This window comes from Ascaphus truei, chromosome 2 (assembly GCF_040206685.1).
Source record: "Ascaphus truei isolate aAscTru1 chromosome 2, aAscTru1.hap1, whole genome shotgun sequence".
In the NCBI taxonomy this organism is placed as follows: Eukaryota; Metazoa; Chordata; class Amphibia; order Anura; family Ascaphidae; genus Ascaphus; species Ascaphus truei.
This window is the reverse complement of record NC_134484.1, coordinates 7,420,171-7,426,170: the sequence shown is the minus strand read 5'-3', so window position 1 is coordinate 7,426,170 and position 6,000 is coordinate 7,420,171. Positions and strand designations below refer to the sequence as shown.

Below are 6,000 nucleotides of genomic sequence, written 5' to 3'. Positions count from 1 at the left end.
TGCACGGTCACGCGTCATCGGGTGCCTGCGCCCCCTGCACGCGTGTCCAGGGCTCCCCGAGGCAGCCCTGGTGTGCCGCGATGTGGGGGGTTCCGGGGGAGCCGGCGGACCCGGAGAGGGGAGGGGGAAAGCCCCGATCGGAGGGCGCTCCTCCGAGGCTTCGGTGCGCGCCCGGGACACCCCGGCGCGCCCGGTTACTATCGCGGCCGAGACCGGGCAAATGCTCAAATAAACTCGGCCGCGACAGTATGTGGGGAATGTGGGAAGGGATTTAGTGACTTATCCAGCCTGAGGGAACACAAGAGGTCACACACAGGGGAGAGACCGTATGTATGTGGGGAATGTGGGAAGGGATTTAGTGACTTATCAAGCCTGATCAGATACAAGAGGACACACGGGGGAGAGATCTCTCTCTCTTGTTTAGGGATAACACGCACAATATAAGTGCAAATGTGTGCTTAATATCTGGGGTTTGCCTGAGCGAGGGCTTAGAATCTGTGTCAATGTAAATTATATTGAAAAGTGACTTTACTTTATTATGTATAAAATAAGCATTTTAAAAGGATAAGTTATAACTTTTTAAAAGCAAGTTATTTATATAATCCCCATTGTAGTTTTATTTAAAGATAAATGTTGCATATGTCCATGCTGTTGGTTGTTTTTTTAATTGGTTTGAAGCAGGGGGTCTCCTGAGCTGAACCGGGTTAATTGCAGCACCAGGGATCCCCTGCTTCCCAGGATACTTACCTTGGAAGGGGATGACGTCACGGCTTCCTTTTGGCCCACGGGACATATAAGCTGCCATTTTGATAACCCCAACTAGCCCAGCAAGAGCTGCTACCAGCACCCCCTTCCGAGGTAAATATCTCGGGAAGCAGGGGGGCCCAAAGCGGAAATTATTTTGATACTAGAATTGTTAACTCCATCTTCTCCATTTTTTCCCCTTTTTTTCGCTCCTTATTATAAAACAGATATATTGGGAGCAAAGAATAAAAGCATAAATTCTTTCATCCCATCTCCCTATGTTTAATAACCTGAAATGGACCGGTTCTTATCTGCACCTGCAGTACACAGAAATCATATAATTTAATAACGTGATAATAAACATCTTATTATGTTTGTCATATACATAGAGAGACTTCAAAAAGTACGGCTAAATGTGCAATATAACCTCAATTGAAAATAAATATTTTATATACTGTATAGTGCTTTTTTTGGTAAGAAATATAGTTGCCGGTACCCGAATGGGAGTTTGGTGGGAGCGGGGCCTCTTACCTTCTCCTGCTTCTCATCTCCAGCTACGTCGCATTGGTGTGACGTCATTCTTCTCATGGCGACACGTCGTCGCAAGGAGATGATGCCGGAGATGAGGGGCAGGAAGAGAAGGTGAAAGGCGCCAGTACACTGTACCATCACAGAAAAAGCCCTGTATATACAGTATACTCATCACCGATGGCAGCACCCGGGACAGACATCACGGAGAGGAGTTGGATTAAGAAGAAGAGCCCCATGCATGCGGTCTAGGACTTTTGGCCATGACCAAACCAGTGCACCACCACCACGCATCACCGCCGGCACAATTCACCACATGGCACCTCTCCGCTTCACATTTCGCCTCCGTTCGGATATCCCGGCCATTGTCTTTTTATTTTGTCATACTATTTTTCTTTATTTTTCATAATAAAAATGTTACATCGTATGCCATTTCCCTATAAACAGATACAACATCACATATATATCTCCCTAAGTTACCAAACATTAAATTATACTAAATTAAATCATACAGGAACATAAACAGAAAAAGCAGTTTACATTTTGCTGTCAGTGAATGTAATAAGTATTATATGTAGCCACATCCCCAGGATTACCCTTATTTCAGCGTGCAGGGAGTGTTTCGGCACATCGGAGGCTCTGCAGTGACCCGAGCGAGTAGGGCGCCGCCATGTTTGGTGTTCGCGCATGCGCGGTGAGCCCATGGAGGTTGTGATGGAGCAGAGGTCGCGCATGCGCAGTAAGAGGTTGCGAGAGCCCGCGAAAGAGGAGCTGTTCCTATGAGTCCCAGCAGCCATAGCGAGACCAGGTGACACCAGGGAGCGTATAGGGCGGGCGGAATATTGAGAGGAAGAGTTAGGAGGTTGCGTAGGGGAGCACGCCGGTTAGAGCCGATCAGGAGGAGGAAGGAGAAGGAGCTCTGCCCCTACACTAGGCCACATACCCCCGGCTCAGTTAGGCTCTGAGTCACCGTGAGTGAAGCGGATGTAGGGACAGGCCATCAGATTGGAAACAGTCCCCTTAGTATCAGAAGGAGAGTTGTACACCCAGAAACTGTTGCAGTATCATACCAGAGGTTTGGGCTCAGACCTCGGCCAGCACAGTAGTCGCCAACCGGGTGGGATCGCCCGGAAGGTATTCCTGGAGTTCCTTCATCGTCGGATACTTTGTGAAGTTCCTTGGCAGGCCCGAGTGCTGGAGCGCTCGGCAGGTAACATCATTAAGTGCACCAACTATAAGATCAGAACATAGTGGCTGCGCAGTCACACACACATATACCTCACTTTGGGGGTGGGGATTTTGGGTGTTGGAAACTGGACACGGTGTGGGTACACGGTGAAGGGGTCGCGTCCTGCGAGACGCAGTAGCATAGTGTCTCCCATAGAGAGGGACACCTGTTTGATGATATTCAAGGTTATGGTTGCCATTAGTAAAATCATTGGTCATTGTATATGCTGTGTGTGGAGTAGTACCTTATTGTCCTGTGAGGAACAACTTCCACTCTGCTGGGAGCCATCGCAGGTGGAGGCGCTGCACTTGGTAAGAGGTTATCAGTATTCCTATGAGTTGCCCCAGGCTCTCCGTGGCGGAGGCTTAGGCCCTGCGAGCCAACAGGTTGAACAGCATTGGTAGTGCACTGTATTCAATAAGAAACGGGGCTACATTTGGAGGCGCTGCTGAGATCAGACCTGGGGTTCCCCAATTCTAAATTTACACAGCCACCTGTCCAGAATGACTCTCCCCTCGCGTCAGAGCGTGCGCGAATGGGCGCGGCAGATGCAAACACCCGCCCGCCGCGTAGTGGCAGTGAGTTAAGTTCCTATGGCCTTGCCCTTAGAGACATTACAAACGGCCCTAAGACAACTACCGGGATTCTCCAAAGCCCGCCTGGTGGATGTCCTCATAGACCAAGACGCCAAGTGGAACACCCTGCTAGTTGACAGTCGCAGAGATTTAGTGGTACTGGAGCCCTCTGTTCCCCAATACCTACAGTTCCCCAATTCCCCACCTGGTGGAAGCCCCTTTGTCTACCCACTCAGGGACATACCCATCGATGTGCTTGGCGAAGATTGTCATACTCCCGCCTCTGCCAATTACCCGGCCAGTGACGTGGGTAGTTGTCGGTCGGAATTCAGTTACCCGGGGTCCAGTGCGTCCGAAGAAGCTTGACTGTAGGGATATGCAGCAAAAACTTAACGACAAGGTAGGCCAGCTGGCGACACGTCATCGCAAGGAGAAGATGCCGGAGATGAGGGGCAGGAAGAGAAGGTGAAAGGTGCCAGTACACTGTACCATCACAGAAAAAAAGCCCTGTATATACAGATATCCCGGCCATTTCCTTTTTTTTTTTTGTCATACTATTTTTCTGTATTTTTCATAACAAAAATTTTACATCGTATGCCATTTCCCTATAAACAGATACAACATCACGTATATCTCCCTAAGTAACCAAACATTAAATTATGCTAAATTAAATCATACACGAACATAAACAGAAAAAGCAGTGTACATTTTGCTGTCAGTGAATGAAATAAGTGCATTATATAACATATTGCAAATCATTTTCGTATAAATTCCTATCTTAACCCCTTCATGACTTCATGACTGGCTTAGCACCCTTATTTATGCTGCTTGTGTATACACTCCTCTACTTTATCATCATCTGGTGTAATAGAAACCACCTTTATCCCTCAAACACATTTACTAACTGTTCTTTTTGCGTTGTCGGAAGAAAATACAAATATTTGTTAACTCCTTTCTCTTTTATTGCCTCTCTTCTATCACAGAACATTATCGACATTAATTCCCATTTAGTTCTGTTATATTAGGAGCATATTTATTTATTTTATTTATTTATAAACTGTTTTACCAGGAAGTAATACATTGAGAGTTACCTCTCATTTTTACGTTTGTCCTGGGCATAGAGTTAAAACAAATATTACATGGTTACAAATACAGTTACATAAAGGAACAGGGTATACATATGGTCATATTCCAATTCCTTAATATAAGCTTTTTTGCCAGGGTCACTATTACTATTATGTAACAGGGTCCCCCCTGGCCCCCTCACCTGCGCAGAGTAGTGGGAAACCCTGAGCCCTGTCGGGCAGCTGCGGGGGTGAGCGCGTTGCCGGGGGCTCCCGGTGGCGACGGAGGCAGAGCACCGCCATCTTGGTTGTGTCAGAGCAGGCGCAGAGGGTTGCGCAGACGCGGAGGGTTGCGAATGCGCAGACACAATGCGGCGGCCATTACAGAGAGGGAGGCAGGTCACAGATGGCGCTCAGTAGTGCAGGAACCCCTAGAAGTCACGCAAGCACAGCTAGGGCAGTGTGGCGGCCATTACAGAGTTGTGCAAGCTCAGTGGAGAGTAGCGGCGGCCATTACACATAGAGTATGCTGCCCCAATGCAAAAGAGGTCTTGAGTGGACTACAATTGCCAGCAGCCTCTGGGGACTGCCCTTTCACCCAGATCCCATGCAGCATGACAGCCACTAAGGATTACAGATTCTCATGCCGCATGTGGATACATTGTTGTGTGCAGAGTCAGGAAGCAGACAGTGAAGCACATGAATTAGTCAGAGCTGGGAGCAGGTTAGGGAAGGGTGTGTGTAGGGGGCAGTAGCCCCTATACTAGGCCAGGTTACCCCCCTAGGCCCCAGGTAGGCCCTGAGCCATAACCCAGATTGTGGTTGCGACAGGGACAGGCCCTACTGTAGGTAGGTGCTTTGCCCCTTTAGTTATTTGTTAAGTTCAGGGACACAGCTGCAGTGCTGCGAGCCCCTGACAATTGACCATCACTCAAGATAGAGACTATCTTCCTGGTGGGATTGTCTGGCGGGACGCCACCCCACGCGTCAAGAGCGGAAGCTTTGTGGATCACGCTTTCGGATCCATCAGCCAAGTACAGCATCTGCGCGCCCAGGTGTGGACACACCCGGCAGGTACCATCCATTCACCAAGTGCACCAACTACAAACCTCATATTAGTGGGCAGCGATGTTCCACACTTGGGTGGGGTTGTGGGACTTTTGAGACACTTGGGTGGATGGAGGTGGGGTTGAGGCCCAGTGAGGCCAGGTTAAAAGGGTGACACTACTGTGTAGCCATTGTTGATGTATTGTGATGTGTTATGTGTTAGTGCATATAGTAAATTGTTTTTATCCATACGCTAGTGTAAGTACTTACTGTATGTGGTTCTGTGTAAGGGGTTATTCTACACACTAGAATCCCTGCACAGGTGGAGGCGCTGTAAGCAGTACATTTCAGGATACACCCCAGGCTCCGAGTGGCGGAGGTTCAGGCCACCTGTGAGCCTATCAGCTATTGCACCACACCTGGTAGCATCTGTTGATTTCCCCTCATGGTCCCTATCTGTGATTGGGGGTGGGGGGGTGGAATATGTGTTACAATTACTAATTTCGGGAATTATTGCTTCTTTACTTTATCTTTTTGTTATTCAAAATTCCCAAATAATAGCGAAAGATAAGATGTTTCAAATCTACACATGAGATACAGTGAGATACACTTGAGATAAACTGATCAACCTTATTCTATGAATTTTTTAGATTTTGCCCCTCTCCCAAAAGGCGCTTTAAATCCACTTTCCCGTTTGCATTTTACACAAGAACCTTCTTCCTTTTTAGTTACTTAGGGGGCGAGTCACAGAGTAGTGATAAAATCACTGCCTTTGGGTGCAAGTATGACATTATTAATCACGCTTAATAAATGA

The 6,000-nt window shown here is 47.8% G+C and overlaps 1 protein-coding gene and 1 pseudogene across 2 annotated transcripts in view; one reads left to right on the top strand and one right to left on the bottom strand.

Moving 5' to 3' along the window:
• The window catches only part of LOC142475229 (uncharacterized), a 4,280-nt pseudogene extending 3,020 nt beyond the window's left edge, over positions 1-1,260 (top strand).
• Positions 1-6,000, bottom strand: part of LOC142475242 (uncharacterized) — a 228,384-nt gene that overhangs the window by 27,035 nt on the left and 195,349 nt on the right. The gene's annotated exons all lie outside the window — the stretch shown is intronic.